At 36.7% G+C, this 23,442-nt stretch overlaps 1 protein-coding gene, 1 non-coding gene and 1 pseudogene across 20 annotated transcripts in view; all 3 read right to left on the bottom strand.

The window, feature by feature from the left end:
• LCOR (ligand dependent nuclear receptor corepressor) overlaps positions 1-23,442 on the bottom strand; it is a 220,089-nt gene that overhangs the window by 61,036 nt on the left and 135,611 nt on the right. The window lies entirely within an intron of this gene.
• On the bottom strand, positions 33-223 carry LOC143654700 (U2 spliceosomal RNA). Its single transcript, XR_013161895.1, has one exon. It is a non-coding gene; the product is annotated as a U2 spliceosomal RNA (small nuclear RNA).
• Positions 2,422-23,442, bottom strand: LOC143654076 (E3 ubiquitin-protein ligase RNF138 pseudogene; annotated as a pseudogene).

The following is a 23,442-nucleotide window of genomic DNA, read 5'->3' as shown; positions in this document are numbered from 1 at the left end:
TAGAGTACATACACTATTCTTTTGCCCTGTTTTTTTTGTGCACCGTTCCTGGAAGTACTGCAATACCAGGTCGATGCGCGGAGTGGACGGAGCAAGCTCCCACTCCATCTCCCTGCTCCAAAAATCCTCTCAATATACTGTCCTCGGATAGAGGACGTATCAGATACTAAACTGATAAGAACAGCTACTACACATGATCTTAGCCAAAAGGCCGAGAAGCAATTGCCCTGTATTTTATTTACCTTAGACCCAGCCAGATTGGCTTCATTTTAAATTTTGAGGCCTGATCTCATTTTTGGTTACCTTAATTGTTATTATATATAGCTATGCTAACTTTCAGGCCTGTAGCACTCTATTTCTCCGTGTCAGGTGTCAGAGAGTTACACAAAGTTCTAGGGAAATTCCAACTGATACACATATAGCTGTGTCTCAGAATCTAGAAATACATTCACAACTTCAGACTAAGTGTGGCTGTTGTAAGGGCTTACAGTCTAGGCTCCCATTTTCTTGTAAATATTTTCTGAAGCTTGCATAAGACTATTTGTTCTTTTGTTTCTGGCTTATTTTGCACAATACATTGCCCCCAAGATTTATTCAGTTTGTTGTGTGCCTCTTGACATACTTTCTTTATGCAGCTGCACCATATCCTATTACATAAATGTATCACAGTTTGTCATTGTGCTTCTCAGTCATTGTACCCTTTGGCTACCTCTATTAGGTATCTTGAATAGTGTTCAAAATAAACAAACCATGTTTTACAGTATTCTCACTTGGCTGTTGTTCTAATTGAAAGCGGCCAGGATGTGATATACCAGAAAAGGAATTGCTTTTAGAAAAAGGGAATTTATTAAATTGCCAGTTTACAGTTCTAAGGCCATGAACATGTCCCAATTAAAGAAAGTCTATAAAAATATTCAAATTAAGGCACCAACAAAGGTTACCTTCCCTCAAGAAAGGCTGATGTAATTCAGGGTTTCTCTCTCAATTGGAAAGGCATGGTAAATATGGCAACATTTGCTGGCTTTCTCTCCAGGATTCTTGCTTCATGAAGCTCCCTGGGGGCATTTTCCTTTTTCATCTCCAAAGGTCTCTGGTTACTGGGCTCTCTTGGTTCTCATGTCTCTCAAGCTTTTTCTAAAATGCTTCCTCTTTTAAAGGATTCCAGTAAACTACTCAAGACCCACCTGGAATGGGTGTAGTCACATCTCTATGGAGATAATCTAATCAAGTTTCCACCCTAAAGTACTGGATAGGGATTAAAAGAAACAGCTGCCTCCACAAGATGGATCAGGATTAAAACATTTGGCTTTTCTAGGGGTACATAATCCTTTCAAACTTGCACAGGTGTACATCAAGCAGCAGTGCTTTCAATTTTATACAATTTTCATTGGTCCATAATGAGAAGGAACCAGCAAACAGCATCACCAACTATCAAATCAAACTACCTCTAATCACTCCCCTACCCCCCAACCCCCCAATTAGTTGCCCCTGGTAGTGCTGCGGTATTGTTGATGACTTCCTGTTAACTATGGGCCATATCATGCATTTTTAGTTTTTCCCTATAACCCTCCTCTACTTAACTCTTTTTCCACTACTGAACCTTTGAAATAGCTTATGTGAGAACTTACTTATAACTGTTGATTTAATCAGTGGGATACACAGCACTATCAGCTCTTTTCAATCATATTCACCTTCAATATGGTAATGTTACTTAAAACCCTGCTAATTAGTTACCATCACTTCTATCCATTCCCTTGCATTTAGGTTCAGCCTCTTTAGGTATCCTTTTCCCAATCTCTAGCTTTTGTCTACCTCTAGGTCTGCTATATTCTATAGTGTAACCTCTGAGATTACCTTCACCAGAGTTATTAATAGAGAAATTATACAGTATTTGTCCTTTTGTGTCTGACTTATTTCACTATTATGTCCTACAGGTTCACCCACATTGTCATATGCTCTGGGACATAATTTTGTCTTACTGCTGCATAATATTACATCATTTGTATATACCACATTTTCTTTACTGACTCAACCTGTTGATGGGCACTTCAAAGTACATTATCGGGATGTTGACTGGTATTGCATTCAATCTGTAGATCAGTTTTGGTAGAACTGACATATTAAGGACAATCAACTTTCCTATCCATGAGCATAAATGTCTTTCCATCTATTTAGGTCAATTTTTATTTATTTCATCAATGTTTATAATTTTCTGTGTACCCATTTTTTATATCCTGGTTAGATTTATTCTTAGATACCTGCTTCTTTGGGTCACTGTTTTGAAAGGAATATTTTCCTTAACTGTCTCCTCAGATAGGTCATTGCTTGTTACAGAAATATAAGTGATTTCTGTACACTAATCTTGTATCCCACCTCTCTGCTGAATTTCTTAGCTCAAGAAGCTTTGTCATTAAAAAAAAAAAAAAAAAAAAAAAGCAGCAGCAACCCCATCAGGTTTCTCAGGGTTTTCACAGTATAGGATAATATTATCTGCAAATAATGAACGTTTTACTTCTTCCTTTCCTATTTGGATGTCTTCCTTTTTTTCTCATATTTATAACTGCTCCAGCTAGGACTTGTAGTACACTACTGAATAACAGTGGTGACAATGGGCTTCCTTGTCTCAATCTCAATCTTAGGGGGAATGCATTCAGTCTCTCACCATTAAGTATGATGTTGGCTATGGATTTTTCATTTATGCATGTTGAGAAAGTTTCCTTTGATTCCCACCATTTGAACTGTTTTTATCAGGAAAGGATACTGGATTTTGTCGAATGCATTTTCAGCATCAATCTATATGATCATGTGATTTTTTCCCCTTTTGATTAGTTAGTGTGCTGTATTATATTGATTGAGTTTCTTGTGTTGAATCACGTTTGCATTCCTGGTATAAACCCAACTTGGTCGTGATGTATAGTTCTTTAATGTGTTGGATTCAACTTGCCACTACTTCGTTAAGAATTTTTGCATCTATGTTCATTAGGGAGATTGGTCTGTGGTTTTCCTTTCTTGTAGCATCTTCATGGGGTTTTGGTATTAGAGTAACATTAGCTTCATAAAATGAATTAGGAAGCATTCCTATTTCCTCAATTTTCTGCAAGTTTGAGCAGGATTGGTATTAGTTCTTTTTGGAATGCTTAATAAAATTCCCCTGTGAAACCGCCTGGTACTGGGCTTTTCTTTGTGGGAATATTTTTGATGACTGCTTGAATCTTTTACTTGTAATTGGTTTGTGCAGATCTTCTATTTCTTCTAGAGTCAGTAAAGGTAGTTTGTGTATTTCTAGGAATTTGTCCATTTCATCTAAGTTATCAATAGTTGTTGGCATATAGTTGCTCATAGTATCCTCTTATGACTTTTTAAGTTTCTTCACAATTCATGGTAATTACTCCTCTCATTTCTGATTTTGTTTATTTGTGTCCTCTCTCTTTTTATCTTTGTCAGTCCAGTTATGGGTCCATCAATTTTATTGATTTTCTAAAAAAAAATAATAACTTTTTGTTCTGTTGATTCTTTCTATCGTTTTGTTGTTTTCCAGTTTGCTTATTTTTGCTTTAATCTTTGTTATTTCTCTTCTTTTATTTGCTTGGGGTTAGGTTTGTTCTTTTTCTAAATTCTCCAGGTAAGCAATTACGTTTTCAAGTTTTGCTTACTCTTTTCTTTTTTTTTTTTTTTTTACTTTTTAAATTGTATAATACAACGTAAAGGAGGAAAAAAGCAACAGTTTTCAAAGCACTCTTTAACAAGCAGTTACAGTACAGATCCCATAGTTTGTCATGGGCTACCATGCCATCATCTCAGGTTTTTACTTCTAACTGCTCCAGTACATTGGAGGCTAGAAGGAATATATATTTTCTTATCATCACGATTTTCTCTTTTTTTGTGAAAAGTAACATATATACAAAAAAGCAGTACATTTCAAACCGCAGCACTAGTTGTAGAACATATTTCAGAGTTTGGTATGGGTTGCAATTCCACAATTTTAGGTTTTTACTTCTAACTGCTCTAAGATACTGGAGACTAAAAGAAATATCAATATAACGATTCAGCAATCATACTTGTTCGTTAAACTCTACTTTCTCTGTATAACTCCACCATCACCTTTGATCTTTCTCCACTCTTTAGGGGTATTTAGGCTATGCCCATTCTAACTTTTTCATGTCCAAAGGACTGTCAATAATAAAGGGTAGGGACATGGAACTAGCTGATGCTCTGGAGAGGCTGGCTCCTCTAGGTTTCAGGACTAATCTAGTACAGAGACCCATCTTGAGATTGTAAGTTCATAGAAAGTTACCCTAGTGTATAGACCCTTTGTAGAATCTTATATATCACCCTAGGTGTTCGTTAGGATTGGCTGAAATGGTTTTGGTTGTTTTTTTCCAAGTAATGGTAGGTTGCAATGTCTAACTGAAGCTTGCAAAAGAGTGACCTCCAGAGTAGCCTCTTGACTCTATTTGAGCTCTCTCAGCTACTGATACCTTATTTGTTACACTTCTTTTACCCCTTTTGGTCAGGATGGCATTGTTGGTCCCACAGTGCCAGGGCCAGACTCATCCCTGGGAGTCATCTCCCATGCTGCCGGGGAGACTTTCACCCCTGGATGTCATGTCCCATGTAGGGAGGAGGGCAATGATTTCACTTGCAGAGTTGGGCTTAGAGAGAGTGAGGCCACATCTGAGTAACAAGGGGTCCTCTGAGTTGACTCTTAGGCACACTTACAGGCAGGCTAAGCTTTTCCACTACATACATAAGCTTCACAAGAGCAAGCCTCAAGATCAAGGGTTTGGCCTATTGATTTGGGTGTCCTTTATGTTTGACACAGTATGAGGGGTTTCTCTGGTGGTAAAATTTCATAGTTTCATATTTTTTCTCCCATTTCTCAAGGAACTTTGCCAATACTTTTTGGTTAGCTACTTAATATATTCTTGGATGTATGCAGGCATTACAATAATCTATACAGGATTAAAGGCCCTCATTCTTATCCTGGGCTCCGTGTGTATCAAATGTTTAAATGAGCCAACTAGACAGGGTAAGCTAGATTATGTGCTACAGAAAATTTAGGTTCTGAACAAAATAAACATTTCTTCCTTAGACTCAAAGAGTAGGTGAGGTTCTAAAATACAGGCGTCTTCCTTACCCCCGTATTCTGAATTACCTTAATCCTGACCTGACCACCTCCATTTATATCTCTGAATACCAGGGTATACATATATAAAACAGCCTCTCAAAATACAGAAAAAATAATTACCACTTCAGACAAAATGTGACAGCTACAAGAGCTTACACTCTAGGCCCCTGTTTTCTTACAAGCATTTTCTAAAGGAGACCATACAATAATTGCTCTTTTGTTTTTGGCTTCTTTTGCTTCACCAAATGTCCCACAGGTTCATTCACAGTGTTGCATGCCTCACAACTTTGTTCCTTTTTGTTTATTCTTGTTTTTTAATATAGGAATTTAAGGGCAATAAATTTCCCTCCTAGCACTACCTTTGCTGCATCCCATAAGTTCTGGTATGTTGTATTATCATTTTCATTCATCTCCAGATATTTACCAATTTCTCTAGCAACTTCTTCTCTGACCTACTGATAATTTCAGAGTATGTTGTTTAATTTCCATATATTTGTGAAAGGTCTGGTTATTTGGTGATTGTTAATTTCTAGCTTAATTCCGTTCTGGTCAGAGAAAAGTGCTTTGGATAATTTCGATCTTATTAAATTTATAAAGACTCAGATTGTGTCCCAGCACATGATCTATCCTGAAGAATGTTTCATGTGAGCTAAAGAATGCATATCCTGTTGTCTTTCGGTGTAATGATCTACCTATGTCTATTGGATCTAATCCATTTATCTCATTGTTTAGGTTCTCTATTTCTTTGTCGATTCTCTATCTATGGTGGAGAGTAGTGTACTGGAGTCTTCCACTATTATTATTAAAACATCTATAGCTCCTTTCGGTTTTGCCAATGTTTACCTCATGTACTCTGGAGATCCTTGCTTGAGAGTGCAAACATTTATGATTGCTATTTCCTCTTGGTGAAGTGTCCCTTTTATTAATATGTAGTGTCCTTTGTCCCTTATGACATCTTTACATTTAAAATTTATTTTATCTTATATTAGTATAGCTACTCCTGCTTTCTTTTGGTTACAGCTTGCACAGAATATCTTTTTTCTATCTTTTCACTTTCAATCTAATTGAGTCCTTGGGTCTAAGATATATCTCTTATAAACAGCATATAGATGATTATATTTTTAAATCCATTCGGTGTATCTGTATCTTTTAATGGGTGGGTTACATTCAAAGTAATTATTATAAAGCAGCTCTTGAATCTATCATCTTATTCCTTACTTTTTGTCATATCTTTTCCTTTTCTCTCTTTTTATCCTTTAAATTACCATTACAGGTATTCTTCAGTACTGTGTCCTGCTCCAGACTTTCCTCTCCTCTCCTGACTTTTTTTTTCAGCTGACAGGACTCCCTTTATATTTCTTGTATGGCACATCTCTTGTTGAGTAGTTCTCCTGGACTTTAATCTTTGAAGGTTTTAATCTCTCCCTCAATTTTAAAGGATAACTTTGCTGGATAAAGAATTCTTGGCTGAAAGCCTTTCTCATTCAGGATCTTAAATATATCATACAACTGCCTTCTTGCTTCCATGGTACCTACTGAGAGTAGCCTGAACTCAGTCTTACGCATTTTCCTCTGTATGCAGTAGATCGTTTTTCTTGTGCTACTTTCAGGACTTTCTACTTCTCATTAACATCTGACAGTTTGATTAGCATGTGTTTTGGAATAGGCCTATTAGGATTTATTCTATCTGTAGTTTGTTGGGCCTTTCTGATTTGCATATGTACGTCTTTTATAAGGGTTGGGGAGTTTACCCCGATTATATCTTCAACTAACTTCGCCAGCCCTTTTACACTTACTTCGCTCCTTCTTTTGGGTAACAATGATTCTTATATTTGTGCATTTCTTGTTGTCCATCATTTTCCTAAGAACCAGTTCTATTTTCTCCATCTTTCTTGCCATTTGCTCTTTTGTGCACTCTATGTCAACTGTTCTTTCTTTTACCTCAGTTATACTTCCTTCTGCTTCTTCAAATCTTATCCTTTGTCTCTAGTATATTTCTAATTTGGCCTACTGCATCTTTGCGATCTGTCATTTTCTATTAAACTTTCAAATTCTGCTTTATGCTCTTCTAGTGTCTTCCTGATATCCTTCATTTCCTTACAAATATCCTTGATTAGTTGCTCCATATCCTGTGTCCCCTCTGGAGTTTTGATATGGTCATTTGGCTGGGCAATTTCTGCTTTGATCTTCACGTGCTTCATGATTTTCTGTTGTGTTCGGGACATTTGATTATCTTAACAAGGTTATTTTGCAAGTTGGTTTCTTTCACTCATCTAAAGTTTTGTATTTACTTTACTTTGGATTGAAGATTTCCTTTTGCAATTGGTTTGTCACTTATTACCTGCCAAACCAAGGCCCAGATCTCATGTAGGGGGTACAATTCTACTTGAGGGTCAGGAGTTCGTCTGGCTGTGTGAGCAACAGCTATGGACTAAGTGGTAAGTTACTGCAGTAGTAAAAGGCTCAATTAAAAATTTTTATTTTAATTTTATGAATTCATAAAATTTCATAAATTTTTTTTATTTGCATGGCTCTAAAGAAAGAAAAAAAAATTTATAATGAAAAGCTTCCTGCTCTTTTTTCTACCTAATTTCCATCCCTTTGCCTTCAACCACCCCAGATAATCACTTTTATTAATTTTTTATGTATTCTTCCTGATTTTCTTTATGCAAATGCAAGTAAATATAAATTTATTATTTATATCAATTTGTGCTTGTTTATATAATTTTTATAAACTTATGCTTATTTATATCAGATTATAATTTTTATATTATATTTATGCTGTTTTTCACCCCCCTCTATATCAAAGGTTGAAAACAAAACACAATATTGCATCTTGTTTTTTTACTTAATGACATCTTAGGAATGTTTAGATAAATACATAAAGAGCTTCCTTATTCATTTTAAACAGCTGGATAGTTTTCCATAGTTTAGCATTCATAGTTAGGTATGACTGAACTGTAATTTAACTAGTCCCCTCCTGATGGATATTTGGGCTGTTTCTAATCTTTCACAGTACAATGTTGTAATTAAACCTTGATCTTATGTCATTATGCACATTAGAAATAGGACTCCTAGGTGAAAGGCTTATATATTTGTTATATCAATAGATATTGCCATATGCAGTGATTGTACCAGTTAACAGTTTTATTGGCAATGAATCTGAGTATCTGTTTCCCCCCAGCTGCACCAAAGAAGTATGTTACCATTGGGGGAAAAAAAAAAAAAAAAAAAAAAAAACCTACGCCAGGGTGTATGGGGATACTTCAGTGGCAGAACACCTGCCTGCCATGTGGGAGACATGGGCTCATCTCTCAGCCAACATACCTAAAAAAACCATGAAAACAAAACATAACAACAACAATAAAAAAACACACCTCAACAGTAGTAGGCCCCAAGGCCAGGAGATACCTCAAGATATAGTATACTGGAAATGAACTCAGAGTGGAGTCCACAGGAGAGAGAAAATTTAAATGAACTAACAGAATAAAAATAAATAAAAAAAGAAAAAAAAAGTAAAGAATCAATAAGAATACATATAAAATACATGAAAAATAAAAACAACACTAGTAATAAAAATATATCTATAGAAAAAATATTTTTAAAAGGAAAGGAGAAAAAGAATTAAAAAAGCGGACAGTTTACCTAACTACACTTACCCCTCCTCACCAGCAGGTGGTGTTCCTGAGGCACCTCCCCTCAGGCTCCCTATTACCTAACTGCAGCAGCCAGTCGGCACTTAACCGCTTCTCACCAGCAGGTGGCGCTCCAGAGGCACCTGCTTTTCCCAGGCCCATCCCTCCTACACTTCTGCCTGGAAGACAGCATGCACTACAGGGAGGCTGCTCTCAGCCTGAGGCAACAGATGGAAAAGCTGACTAGCTCCTGGGGAACAGATGACCCTAGCACCCAGCACTAGCAGATCTGCCACAAACTACGCCAGACAGGATGGCTATTCCTGGCACCCAGCTGGGTGACTTACTCCCAGCACTCACCTCTGGGTTCCTCATGGGCACTGCCAGCTGTAATGCTGCTCAGGGAGGTTTCCATACCAGGAGCTAGGGCAGGCTGGAGCAGAGGGATGTTCAGTTCCCTCCAATCCACACTTGCCTACATGCCACAGTCCACCCCTGGTAGGGATCACAGTCAATCCAACCCATACCACTCTCCCTGTCCTGATTTCCCTGCCTCTTTCCTCCCCCAAAAAACCGTGGAGACCCTGCGAACTCAGACCTCAGGACTACAATCCCAGTCATTCTCTCCCTGTCCCCTATCTTGTTCCATGGAGCAGGCATGAATTCAATTCATGCCACTAACTCATCTCCCTGGAAGTCTACCTTTCATTTCTGAAAGACAGTTTTTTTACTGGACACAAGATCTTTAGTTGACAGTTTTGTTCTTCCAGAACTATGAATGCTTTCCCATTGTGTTCTGACTGCCATTGTTTTTAACAAAAGTTAGTTGTTAATCTTCTTAGGTGATGGGCCATTTTATTTTTTTCTTGTGATTTTCAGTCTTTGAATTTCAACATTTTGACTATGATGTGACTGGATATAGATCTCTTTTTGTTTATCCTACTTAAGAGTTTGGAAAGTTTCTTAAATGCATAGAAAATGTTTTTCATTACATTTTAAAAATTTCAGCCATTACTTCTCTTTTTTTCCAAAATTAACATTCTTATTAAATCAGGTTTAAAATGCTCATTGTAGAAAAGTCAACAGGGTTTTTAACAAAACCAAGATACACCCTTTTATACAAATATATATACATATATAGAGAGAGCAGCAAACTAATTCTGAGATTTTATCTTCTTTTAATTATTTATTTTAAAGAAAGCATAAACAATATAAATTAGTATGGTATGTCAGTGAATCAACTATTAACCCTTTATTCTGGGATTTGGGCCTTCTAGTACCAGGTACTTCAGGAATCTCATGATTGATATTAAGTACAAACTCAGCTTTAAAACTAAAATATGGGTAGTGGCCAAGATTGCGGCTTAGCAAGATGTGGGATTTAGTTAGTCCTTCAGAACAGCTACTAAATAGCCAGGAACACTATAGAACAATTCCTGGGGCCACGTCAGTGACCAGACAAACAGCGTACCCCAGTCTGGACCAGCTGGACCAGCTGCGAGGTCCCCCAGAACTGTGAGTTTCCCAAGCTGCAGCGGCTGGAACCCCTCCCCAAAAGGCTGCTTCCCAGAGGGGAACGGAAAGGGACTTTACCAGCAGCAGGGGCTGAGTGCAACTAAGTTTCAATTGTGGAATTAATTCACAAATTCTTACTACTAAAAATTGGCCTCCGGCTCAGCTGAACCTGGTCAAAGTGGAGGATGCTGATTTTTGCCCTGGCACCGAGGGGGCAGGGCTGACGGAAAAAGAAAAACAGAAACAGAGGGTTTTTGGATCTGATACCACATAATACGTGAGAGGGTCTGGGATCTGAAGGAAAGGAGGGGGCACATAGGATCTGAAGGTATGCAAAGCAACATACCAACTTAGGCTCTTGATTGGCAAACCTGAGGAATGGGATTCCTGCTCTGAGAAGGATTTTTCTATTTTGTGGCTGTGTTTCTACAAAGGCTTGACTGCCTTTGGATACAGCGGCAGGGCTTCTCAGGCTGCAAATGCCCCAGGCATAGGCAGAAACAAGCTTGTTGTAGAGCTTCTCTGGAGCCTGTGCCTTTCCCAGGAGAGGTATGGGGCCCAACTCAGGTGGATTTCCTCCCTAAAGGAATTCAGACCCCAGGGTTTAGAAATTTGAAGCAATTAAAGCCAGCCCACAAGCTTTCCTCTGTCTCCACCATGCCCCCAACAGGGAGAGTCTGCCAAAGTTAAAGGTACCACATCACCTTATGCTGGTGGGAGCAGCAGGCAGACAAGCACCACGTACTGGGCAGGATATGAGAAACAGAGTCCAGAGACTTCACAGGAAAGTCTTTCAACCTGTTGGGTCTCACCCTCAGGTAAAACTGATGCAGGTGACTCTTTTCTCCTGAAAGGCCAGTTTGGTCTGGGAAAATATGGCTGGGGTCTATAATACCTAAGTAGACCCTCCTAAGGGTGGGGGAAAAAGACACCATACAGGCAGGGTAAGAAACAAGAAAACAAGAACTGAAAAATTCTGCTCTGTTAAACAAAACCTAAGCTAGTGGTCCAGAATAAGCTGAACTGAATGTCAAATGACAGATAGACAACAAAGTCATCTAGCAAGAAAATCCTAGGTAAAAGAAGTGAAAACAATCTCCAGGATAAACTAATTAAGGTAATTAAATGCCTAGACAGCAAAAAAATAACTAATCACACTAGGAAAATTGAAGACACAGACCAGTCAAAGGAACAAACCAACAATTCAAATGAGATACAGGAGCTGAAACAATTAAATCAGAAGGTTTGAACTGACATGGAAAATCTCATCAAAAGTCAAATCAATGAATTGAGGGAGGATATAAAGAAGGCAAGGAATGAACAAAAAGAAGAAATTGAAAATCTGAAAAAAAAATCAGAATTTATGGGAACGAAAGGCACAGTGGAAGAGATGAAAAAAACAATATTGAAATCTGACATTGTAGGTTTCCATTGTTTGTTTCAACCTGTAATGTCAGATTTCAAGAGGCAGAAGATAGGATTAGTGAACTGGAGGATGGGACATCTGAAATATGACAAGCAAAAGAAAATATAGGGAAAAGAATGGAAAAATATGAGCAGGGACTCAGGGAACTGAATAACAACACAAAGCACACGAATATACGTGCTGTGGGTGTCCCAGAAGAAGAGAAGGGAAAAGGAAGAGAAAAACTAATGGAGGGAAATTATCACTGAAAATTTCCCAACTCTTATGAAAGACTTAAAATTACAGATCCAAGAAGTGCAGCGTACCCCAAAAAGAACAGATCCAAACAAACGTACTCCAAGACACTAATCAGAATGTCAGATATCAAAGAGAAAGTCTCTTGAAAGCAGCAAGAGAAAAGCAATCTATTACATATAACGGAAGCCCAATAAGACTATGTGTAGATTTCTCAGCAGAAACCATGATGGCGAGAAGACAGTGGGATGATATATTTAAGTTACTAAAAGAGAAAACTACCAACCAAGAATTCCACATCCAGAAAAATTGTCCTTCAAAAATGAGGGTGAAATTAAAACATTTTCAGACAAAAAAATCACTGAATTTGTGACCAAGAGACTGGCTCTATAAGAACTACTAAAGGGAGCACTAGAGGCAGATACAAAAAGACAGGATAGAGAGGTGTGGAGAAGAGTGTAGAAATGAAGATTATCAGTAAAGGTAAAAAGAAGAAAAATTAGATATGATGTACAAAACCCAAAAGGCAAAATGGTAGAAGAAAGTACTAGCTATACAGTAATAACACTAAATGTTATTGGATTGAACTCCCCAATCAAAACACACAGACTGGCAGAATGGATTAAAAAACAGGATCCATCTATATGCTGTCTACAGGAAACACATCTTAGACCCAAGGATAAATATAGATTGAAAGTGAAAGGATAAAAAGATATTTCATGCAAATAACAATCAGGAAAGAGCAGGAGTAGCTATACTAATATCCAACAAATTAGACTTCAAATGTAAAACAGTTAAAAGAGACAAAGGACACTATGTATTAATAAAAGGAACAATTCAACAAGAAGAAATAACAATCATAAATATTTATGCACCAAGTCACAATGCTCCAAAATACATGAGGCAAACACTGAAAAGAGAAATACACACATCTACCATTATAGTTGGAGACTTCAATTCCCCACTCTCATCAATGGACAGAACATCCAGACAGAGGATCAATAAAGAAACAGAGAATTTGAATAATACCATAAATGAGCCAGACTTAGCTGACATTTATAGAACATACACCCTACAACAGCAGGATACATCTTTTTCTCAAGTGCTCATGGATCATTCTCAAGGATAGACCATATGCTGGATCACAAAGCAAGTCTCAATAAATACAAAAAGACTGAAATCATACAAAACACTTTCTCAGATCATAAAGGAATGAAGCTGGAATCAATAACATACAGAGGGCCATAAAATTCACAAAGATGTGGAGGCTCAACAACATACTCTTAAACAATCAGTGGGTCAAGGAAGAAATTACAAGAGAAATCAGTAAATACCTCGAGGCAAATGAAAATGAAAACACAACGTATCAAAATTTATGGGATGCAGCAAAGGCAGTGCTAAGAGGGAAATTTATTGCCCTAAATGCCTATATCAAAAAGAAGAAAGGGCAAAAATCAAGGCATTAACTGTTCACTTGGAAGAACTGGAGAAAGAACAGCAAACTAACCCCAAAAGCAAGCAAAAGGAAAGAAATAATGAAGATTAGAGCAGAAATAAATGAAATTGAAAATATGAAAACAATTGAGAAAAATCAACAAAACCAGAAGTTGGTTCTATGAGAAAATCAACAAGATTGATGGACCCTTAGCAAGACTGAAAAAAGAAGAAGAGAGAGGATGCAAATAAATAAAATCAGAAATAGAAGAGGAGACATAACCACTGACCCCACAGAAATAAAGGAAGTAATGAGAGGATACTATGAACAATTTTATGCTAAGAAATTCAACAATGTAGATGAAATGGACAACTTTCTAGAAAGGCATGAACAACCAACATTGACTCCAGAAGAAATAGACAACCTCAACAAACCAATCACAAGTAAAGAAATTGAATCAGTAATAAAGAAGCTTCCCAAAAAGAAAAGTCCAGGATCAGATGGCTTCACATGTGAATTCTACCAAACATTCAAGAAAGAATTAGTACCAACCCTGCTCAAACTCTTCAAAAAAATTGAAGAGGAGGAGGGAAAGCTACCTAAGTCATTCTACAAAGCCAACATCACCCTCATACCAAAGCCAGACAAATATATCACAAAAAAAGAAAACTACAGACCAATCTCTCTAATGAATACAGATGCAAAACTCAACAAAATTCTAGCAAATTGAATCCAGAGTGCATTAAAAGAATAATACAGCATGACCAAGTAGGATTCATCCCAGGTAATGTAAGGATGGTTCAACAGAAGAAAATCAATTAATGTAATACACCATATCAACAAATCAAAGCAGAAAAACCACATGATCATCTTGACTAATACAGAAAGGGCATTTGACAAAATTCAACATCCTTTCCTGTTGACAACACTTCAAAGGATAGGAATAGAAGGGAACTTCCTCAAAATGATAAAGGGAATATATGAAAAACCCACAGCTAGCAACATTCTCAATGGGGAAAACCTGAAAACTTACCCCCTAAGATGAGGAACAAGACAAGGATATCCATTATCACCAATGTTATTCAACATTGTATTGGAAGTTCTAGCCAGAGCAATTAGACAAGAAAAAGAAATACAGGGCATCAAAATTGGGACAGAAGAAGTAAAACTGTCACTGTTTGCAGATGATATGATACTATATGTCAAAAACCCCGAAAAATCCACAGCAAAACTACTAGAGCTAATAAATGTGTTGAGCAAAGTGGCAGGTTATAAGATTAACTCAAAAATCTGTTGTGTTTCTATACACTAGTAATGAACAATCTGAGGGGGAAAATCAAAAAAAAATTTCCATTTACAATTGCAACCAAAAGAATAAAATATTGAGGAATAAATTTAACTAAAGAGATGAAAGACCTATCCAAAGAAAACTACAAGAAATTGTTAAAAGAAATCACAGAAGACCTCAATAAATGGAAGGGCATACCATGTTCATGGATTGGAAGACTAAATATAGTTAAGATGCCAATTCTACCTAAACTGATTTACAGATTCAATGCAATACCAATTAAAACCCCAAAAACTTACTTTTCAGAACTAAAAAAACCAATAACCAAATTTATCTGGAAGGGCAGAGTGCCCCAAATAGCTAAAAGTATCCTGAGGAAAAAAAAATGAAGTCAGAGGTCTCACGGTACCTGACTTTAAGGCATATTATGAAGCTACACTGGTCAAAACAGCATGGTACTAGCATAAAGACAGATACACTGACCAATGGAACAGAATAGAATGTTCAGATATAGACCCTCTCATCTATGGACAAGTGATCTTTGATAAAGCAGTCAAACCAACTCACCTGGGACAGAACAGTCTCTTCAATAGATGGTGCCTAGAGAACTGGATATCCATATGCAAAAGAATGGAAGAGGATCCTTATCTCACACCGTATACAAAAATTTACTCAAAATGGATCAAAGACCTAAACATTAGATCTAAGACCATAAAACTGTTAGAAGAAAATGTAGGGAGATATCCTATAAATCTTAAAATAGGAAGCGGTTTCCTACACCTTACACCTAAAGCATGAGCACTGAAGAAAGAAATACATGGGAACTCCTCAAAATTAAACACTTTTGTGCATCAAAGAATTTCGTCAAGAAAATAAAAAGACAGCCTACACAATGGGAGACAATATTTGGAAATGATTGATATATCAGATAAAGGTCTAGTATCCAGAATATATAAAGAGATTTTTAAAAAAGACAGACAACGCAATTACAAAATGGGCAAAAGACTTGAACAGACACTTCTCAGAAGAGGAAATACAAATGGCCAAAAGGCACATGAAAAGATGCTTAACTTCCCTGGCTATTATGGAAATGCAAATCAAAACTACAATGAGGTATAATCTCACACCCACCAGAATGGCCATTATCAATGAGAAAATGACAAGTGCTGGAGAGGATGTGGAGAAAGAGGCACAATTATTCATTGTTGGGGGGAATATCAAAAGGTACAACTGCTGTGGAAGGCAGTTTGGCAGTTCCTCAGGAAGCTAAATACAGAATTGCCATATGACCCGGCAATACCATTGTTAGGTATATAACTCAGAGGACATGAGGGCAAGGACACAAACGGACGTTTGCACACCAATGTTTACAGCAGCATTATTTACAATTGCCAAGAGACGGAAACAGCCCAAATGTCCATCAACAGACGAGAGGCTAAACACACTGGTATATACCTATAATGGAATATTATGCAGCCATAAAACAGAATAAAGTTATGAAGTATGTAACAACATGGATGGACCTTAAGGGCATTATGCTGAGTGAGATTAGCCAGAAACAAAAGGACAAATACTGTAAGGTCTCACTGATATAAATTGACATTAGTGAATAAATTTGGAGAATTTCATTGGTAACAGAGATCATCAGGAGATAGAAATATGGTAAGATATTGGATAATTGGAGCTGAAGGGATACAGATTGTGCAACAGGACTGACTGTAAAAATTCAGAAATGGATAACACAGTACTACCTAACTGTAATACAATTATGTTAAAACACTGAATGAATCTGAATGTGGAAACGATAGCGGGAGGAGGCCTGAGGGCACAAATGAAATCGGAAAGCAAGATAGACATTAAAGACTGAGATGGCATAATCTAGGAATGCCTAGAGTGCATAATCATAGTGACTAAATGCACAAATTTAAAAAATGTTTTTGCATGTGGAAGAACACAGGAATGTCATTACTGCAGCGTGTTGAAAATAGATAGTAATTAATATTTTAAAATTTTACCTTTTGTGTGAGACTAAAGCAAAACATGTTTATTTGGTACAAAATTAATATTTTGACTAGTGCATTTCCTAATATAATTTATGTAGTCAGCTTAACTGAACACTGTAAGTATATGGAGCCTTGAGTAGGGAATGAGATTTTGTTGGCTTGTCCAGAGTGATGTCCCGATAAATCCCAGAATGATTTGAACAGTCAATAAAAAAGTATTTGCAAAGTCCCCTTGAGGGAATGGTGAGAAAGGGGGAAAATTCAACTTCCCCAAAGTTGTATTCTTGATACTCTCACAAGCAGTGGGGACAACCAAAGCAATAGCCTGGGCTCCCAATCCTGGGATTTGTTCTATGAAACTTAACCCCACAAAGGATAAGTTAAGCCTACTTAAAATTAGGTATAAGAGTCACCCCCAAGAGAACCTCTTTTGTTGCTCAGTTGTGGCCTCTCTCTCCAGCCAACACAACAAGCAAACTCACCATCCTCTCCTGTCTACATGGGACATTACTCCCAGGGGTGTGGACCTTCCTGGCAACGTGGGACAGAAATCCTGGAATGAGCTGAGACTCAGCATCCAGGGATTGAGAAACCTTCTCCACCAAAAGGGGGAAGAGTGAAATGAGACAAAATAAAGTGTCAATGGCTAAGAGATTCCAAACAGAGTTGAGAGGTTAACCTGGAGGTTATTCTTACGCATTAAATAGATATCACCTTGTTAGTCAAGATGTAATGGAGAGGCTGGAGGGAACTGCCTGAAAATGTAGAGCTGTGTTCCAGTAGCCATGTTTCTTGAAGATGATTGTATAATGATATAGCTTGCACAAAGTGACTGCGTGATTTTGAAAACCTTGTGTCTGATGCTCCTTTTATCTACCTTATCAACAGACGAGTAAAACAAATGAGATAAAAATAAATTACAGAGGGAACAAATGTTAAAATAAATTTAGATTGAAATGCCAGTGATCAATGAAAGGGAGAGGTGAGGGGTATGATATGTATGAATTTTTTTCTGTTGTCTTTTTATTTCTTTTTCTGAATTGATGCAAATGTTCTAAGAAATGATCATGATGAATATCCAACTATATGATGATATTATGAATTATTGATTATATATGTAGAATGGAATGATCATAATAAAAACAATAAAATAAAATAAACAAACTAAAATGAGTGAAACAGAATGGCTGGAAAAATCTAACTACTTCACAATGAGTCACACATTATCTTTGAAAATAACGAGAACCATATAAACAGGTATTGTGTGTATGTATGTGTGTTAACACAATTTTTCAGGTTAGTAATAGCAGTCCAACTAGACTACATTCATATGACTATTTTTCTAAAAATTTGGTGATGCACAAAATTTTAATTAAATTAAACACTCCAATCCATATTGTTTGTCCATTTAAAAATCCTTTATGGACATTCTGTACATAACCTGACAAACTGCATGCAAATATGAGTGTATACGTAGGTACATATATATGTGTGTATGTGTATATACACATATACATCTTTAACTCTGAGTTAATTTCTAAACTGAGAAATGAAGCCAAACCTTTCACTTAAATATATATATAATACAATATCACCAACTGAAAATATCTAATAAATGTTTAATCTTAGCTAATCAGAAATACTGGCTATTGAAAAGTTCTGAGGCAAAAGAGCTACCATCCAGTTTACCATGTTTTGGGTTTACAAATTAGCCTAATGAACAAGATTGAAATTACCAAGTGCCCACCAAAGAAATAAATTTTTCTCTCGATATTTCCTACTAACACCAAAAAGAAAACATCTTTACAATGAGCTTTCACTTTTCAAAGAGTTAAATTTATTAAACAAATCTCACTGGTCTTTAAAAATATTAAAAGTTATATAAATACAATTTTCTTAAAGCTGAATTCTTCAGCTAGAATCAGTTTTATAAAAAGTTTACTTCTGATTATTCCATTTAACACTTCAAGTTTGCACTATGCAACTCTGATAACTGGCTCAGATTTGTTAAGGTTTCTATCAATCACATTTTTAAGAATTTGCTACTGTGTTAAAAGTGAACAAGTAAATGTGAGAAACTGTACCAAATTTCAAAAGCAATATAATAATGAAAAATTCAGTATGTAATATAAAAAAGATAAAAGTACAACAGGGATTTCCTTTTCACCATTACACTGGTGAAATATAACCCTTTTTTAATACTTTTAAAGCTAATATAACTTTCATTTCTTTATCAAATATAATCCTTTTTTAATACTTTTAAAGCTAATATAACTTTCATTTCTTTATCAAGAATGAAGTTGTTAGATGGCTCACATTACTTTTCAATTAAAAAACTAACACAATAGACAGAGTTACTTTTATTAATATACACATCAAGTTATTGAAATGACTATGTTGTTCTCCCCATAAATATGGCAATTACAGGTACAAAGATGCAGAGATCTATAGACTTCAGCTGTTTACTTGGAAAGATTCTTCAATGGCAATATGATACTGGGTTTCCTCATCTAGCTGAAGGTTCACAAATTCCCCATAATCAAACTGATGGCTTTGATTTAGATGATTATCGAAATTTCTAGTAATCTGGCTAGAATCTTCCCATGGAAGAGACATGCAAATAGGACATGTCACAGGAACTATCTGAAATAGGTGACTGCTGTTACAGTGATCTAGTAAACCTGTCTGGTAAAATCTGTTTCTTGACACAAGGGACATTTAATGGTGGGATGCCCAGAACTTGTATTCTCTTGATAAGTTTCTGTGTTGTCAGATGTGGACATTTCACTCCCTACTGAATCTTGAAAGATCTAAAAGTTTGGAATGATAGAAGAAACACCATATTTACCTTGATACTTCTTACAAGATTTGTCATGATGTCTCATACAATAGAATTTAATCTATTTTGCACAGCACTTGCAGCTACCAGAAAACTTCCTCATGATATTTTCAATGTCTAAGGCCCATTCAGAACATGCTTTCTCTTCTAGTCACGTTTCCACAACAGAGGGGACAGTGTATTCCCACTTTCTCTCATTGCAGTCAGGAAACATTTTCTACATAAAACGTGCTGACAGGCTGCAGTGTACACACGCATTTTGAGCACCTCCTGACAGACAGGGCAGTAGAAATGATTTTCAGTGTACGACACGGCCGCGGAGAGCTCCTTGGCCATGGCGGGGGTTGAGGGATCAAGGTAGTAGTGGCAGCAGTGACCGAGGTGGAGGTGGCGGTCTCCAGCCATTATTCTTCAAAAAATTTTTTCCATCCTGTTCTCTCTTTTCCTTGTGGTACTACTAATATGCATATATTGGTACACTTAACGACATCTCTCATTTCTCTGAGGCTCAGTTTATTTTTCTTTATCCTTTTATCCAGGCCTCATAATCTCTATTTTCAAGTGAGATAAATTCTTTCTTCTTTCAGTTCAACCCCTCGAGCTGAGCCCCTTGAGTCAATCTTTCATTTCCATTACCGTACTTTTCAACTTCAGAATTTTGTTCTTTAGAATAATCCACATCTCTTTATTGATATTCTTTATCAAGGTGAGGCACTGTCATCACATTTTCATTTAAGTTCTCTAAGCATATTTAAAATAGCTGCTTTGAAGTCTTTGTCTGCTAGATCCAACATCTGGACTCCCTCATAGGCAGTTTGTATTGACTGCTCCCACCCACCCCCAACCCCAGTATATGGATCACATTTTCCTGTTTCTTTGCATGTCTCATAATTTTTGGCTAAAAATTGGACATGTTAGATAATACAACACGCTAATTCTAGACACTAATCCTTCCTTTCTTTCCAGGGCTTACTGTTGTTGTGACTGCCTGATTATTTGTTTAGTGGTTTTGCTTAGGCTGACTCCATGAAGTCTTTTTCACTGAAGCATGCAGCTTCTAATGCTGCTTCTCAGAGGCCACAGAGCTGATTATGTAGTCTCCCTATTCACCAGGAATGACTTTGGTTTCATGTGGTCCCTTCTGACTCTTCTCCTTCTAGCTGATCTCTCTCGATTGGTAGCACACACCCAACTGTGAATCTCCACTAACTGTTGATTGATGGCTCCACTCTTTTCACAAAATTCCCAAGAGCACAAAATGCTTCACAGTCTGAATTTGGGCCCCAATGTAGGAACAGAGTGTTGCCAGTCTTTGAGGCTTGCTGCAGACCTAAGAGAGTTCTTCTTAGCTCTTTCTTTTCTTGGTTTCTCTGTCAAATGTCTGGCTGATCTACTGTTTCATTTGTTGCTTCCACTATCTTACAGCTACAACCTTCTCTTAATTACTCAGCACTAAGATCCCCCCCCACTGCTTTCATACCTTTTGGCATGAATTCTCTACATTGTTACAAATAAAGCCAGTCCCATCCGGAACAGCTATAGAGTTCTCAGTTCTTATGATCTCCCTTTCTCCTGGGTAGAATGTCTGTATCATTTCACAAAAGCTGGGGGACAGGGACAGTGGCCCATTTCAACCAGAGTGGCACCTGTAATAGTCAAACAGATATTGAGTGGGTGGGATGTAGATACTAAACATAATGACTTGCCCCTCTGCTCTATGAATAATCTGGTGCCAGGGCAATCAGAGCCTGGTATTCTCAGACTGCTGTGCCTGGGGTTGACTTCCACACTATGAGTAGGTGCTAGGTGTGGGGAAGGGAGCCCTAGTCCTCTTGACAGCACTTCCTTGGAAGACAGCTTCTGCAGCACAAGTTAGAGCATTTGAGAGCAGACCTGTCTGCCCCTCCTACCTTTTAACACACTGAATTGGGGGAAGGGAGTGGGAGTAGGCTGTGGCTCAAGTGCCAGAAATTCTTGCTATTTTAACTGGGATTTAGTAGATATTCCTGAATAAATGTTTCTCTATTTGCTGTATGCTCATAAGACAATTTACTTCCAGAGACATTAAATGGTTGCTTTGCTTATTTTTATCCAGAACAATATCCAAATATGAAAAACAGTACAAAACTAGTAATTTTTTCAAATCATTTGTGAAGTTAAAATTTTATAACAATGATGTATAAACAAAATAGAGCACATCTTCCCTCACTGTTATGCCAAATAAATACATCAAAATAAAATGAATCAACAATGACAAAACGTTCATATAACACAAAGTTAACAGAAAATAAAACAGCCAAGTGACAGAAAATTAAAGAAAATTATTCATGTCATATTCCTCTCCTATATCTGAATTCTAAAAGAATTCATTATGGTACAACAAAGAATAAAAAAATGAAATAGTATGTTCTTCTCTAATGGAAAACCATTGTTCTTCTTTGCATTTATTATCCCAATTTATTAAAGAACAAGTTGCTGGCCCAGAACTAAATGGGGATAAGATTTGGAATTTATATCTCCTAAGAGCTGCTTCCTTCAAGATTCATAAAAACCATAAAATTTTGAGAACTGGTCTACCTAGACTGGTTGGTGTGCACCCAGGGGTAACTGTCACTTTAGAAATCTATTAAGAGTTTCTTAAAAGCATATATGAGAAGACCTCATCTCCAGAGTTTTGATTCTGTATTGCTGGAGTAGGAAGTAGTCATTAAATTTTTTAAAAAGCTCTTTCCTTAATGAAGAACTGAAAAAAATGGGAAGGAGATGAAAGTAGAAGAGCCTAGAACTTCAGCTTCATGTGTTAGAATAACTGCACCACTAAAACAAAGGATTTCCCACATATCTCTTTCATAGGCTACTATGGTTTGGTTTCATGTGTTAACTTGGTCAGGTGATGGTGCCCAATTGTCTGGCCAAGCAAGCACTGGCCTAACCATTACAGCAAGGACATTTCATGGCTGGTGAAAAAAATCAGAAGGCTGGATTATTAAATCATCAGATCTGCAGTCAGCCAAAGGGAGTGTCTCTTGCAATTAGTAATGTTTAATCTAATCAGCTGAAGGCTTTAAAGGAGAGGTCAGAAGAGAGAATCTCTGCTTCAGCTAGTCAGCCAGCCTCTCCTGGGGGATTCATTAAGACCTCATCGGAGCTTTCAGACCGCAGCTACCCTACAGAATTTGGATTTGTTGTATCCCCACAGCTGTCTGAGACACCTTTATAAAATCTCATACTTACAGATATTTCCTGTTGGTTCTGTTTCCCCAGAGAACACTGACAAATACACAGGCCTATACTGCTTACTTAATGGACTTTTGGCTAAAATTCCTAACACAAAGAGAGTTTGTGTCTACCCAATGGAATCAAATTAAAGATTGTGTACATATCTTATTTTAAAGTCTTAATATGGATTATTAAAGACCATTTTATTATTTTTTCCACATTAAACAAGAGTTACCATATTTAGTATTAAATTTTGCCAAAGCTGTGAAATTTGCTGTGTGAATCACAGCTATTTCTGAGAGAACACTTAGAAAAGAAATACATTAAAATAGCACTGTAAACTTATGGAAAATTTAAGAAACTAACACGTTGTAAATGGTTGAGTTTGAAGTCTTTTGAATATAAATTCTTTCATGAACTACATGAGAGGTATTATTACTGAAAAATCCAGGCGTACTTTTTTATTTGTCTTTCAATCTATTAAAATTCTTATTACCTCTAAATTGAAATCAACTCCATTTAAGTTGCTAAACTTTGTATTAACTTCATCAAAGGCTCTCCTATTCTTGTACCTAGATATACAAAGGTCTCACCATTCACCAATAAAAATTTGTAAGCTATAATTATTTATAGTCTCATTTTTCTTAAAGTAAATATATTGCAAAAAAAAATCCTACAAGTTTTATGGTTTAATAAAGAATAGTTTTGTTTTGTTTTTAC

The sequence above is a fragment of the Tamandua tetradactyla genome, chromosome 13 (genome assembly GCF_023851605.1).
Source record: "Tamandua tetradactyla isolate mTamTet1 chromosome 13, mTamTet1.pri, whole genome shotgun sequence".
Classification (NCBI taxonomy): domain Eukaryota; kingdom Metazoa; phylum Chordata; class Mammalia; order Pilosa; family Myrmecophagidae; genus Tamandua; species Tamandua tetradactyla.
Note: the sequence above shows the minus strand (reverse complement) of the source record. Positions and strands in the feature narration are given on the sequence as shown.